At 65.3% G+C, this 714-nt stretch overlaps 1 protein-coding gene across 1 annotated transcript in view; it reads right to left on the bottom strand.

Moving 5' to 3' along the window:
• Positions 1–708, bottom strand: part of SLC35F4 (solute carrier family 35, member F4) — a 173,728-nt gene extending 173,020 nt beyond the window's left edge. Inside the window, exon 1 of the mRNA XM_014528595.1 lies at positions 617–708. The gene's annotated coding sequence lies outside the window, so the exon portion shown is untranslated. The remainder of the gene's footprint in view (positions 1–616) is intronic.
• Between the last annotated feature and the right edge of the window lie 6 nt (positions 709–714).

Here is a 714-nt window from a genome sequence, read left to right as displayed (position 1 = left end):
CCCGGGTCTCTGGCTCCCAGCTCCGGGACTCCGGACTCCGAGACCAGAGCAGGTTCTGGCTCTGCCCAGGATAGAGACCCTCCCAAAGGCGTTTTAACCGGAGTAATTCCCGCGCTGGCGACGTCTCCGCAGCCGGAGAGAGCAGGCTGACCCAGCGGGCGCCAGAACCCAAGTCTGGACCCGCCACCCGGCTGGCTCCACCCCCGAACCTATCCACCTGCGTACCAGGCACCCCGCCCGCAGCCCGGCACCCAGTAGGGGCTTTCGGAGAATACAGCTCCAAGGGCTGACTTCCCGCTAAGTAAACAGCCATGTTCATCTCCGCGGGTCGTAAATAAGCCAGGGGTGAAGGGCCGACGACCGTCTAGAGAGCTCACCCGGTCCCCTCCGCGCCTCTGCCCCGAAGGCTGCGACTGTTTGCAAACTCCTAGGAGCAAACCACGGGGCCCCATGTCTCTTCCATGGTTCAGCACCGAGGACAGCGTACATACGGTTCACCCGGTGGCCCCGCGGCCAGGAGGTTGGCAACCGCGGCACAGCAAGGCTGCAGGTGTCCGGACGGCGCTCCCTGCCGCCTCCCACCCCTCCCCGCGCCTCGAGCAGGGCAGCGTCTTACTTTTCTGGCTGGAGTAACCCGGGTAGTAGCCATAGTAGCCGGTGATTCGCAAGATCCGGTCCTCGATGGTGGCCACCCCGTTGGGGGCCGCCTTGACA

Source organism: Myotis brandtii, unplaced genomic scaffold (genome assembly GCF_000412655.1).
Source record: "Myotis brandtii unplaced genomic scaffold, ASM41265v1 scaffold640, whole genome shotgun sequence".
Classification (NCBI taxonomy): domain Eukaryota; kingdom Metazoa; phylum Chordata; class Mammalia; order Chiroptera; family Vespertilionidae; genus Myotis; species Myotis brandtii.
Note: the sequence above shows the minus strand (reverse complement) of the source record. Positions and strands in the feature narration are given on the sequence as shown.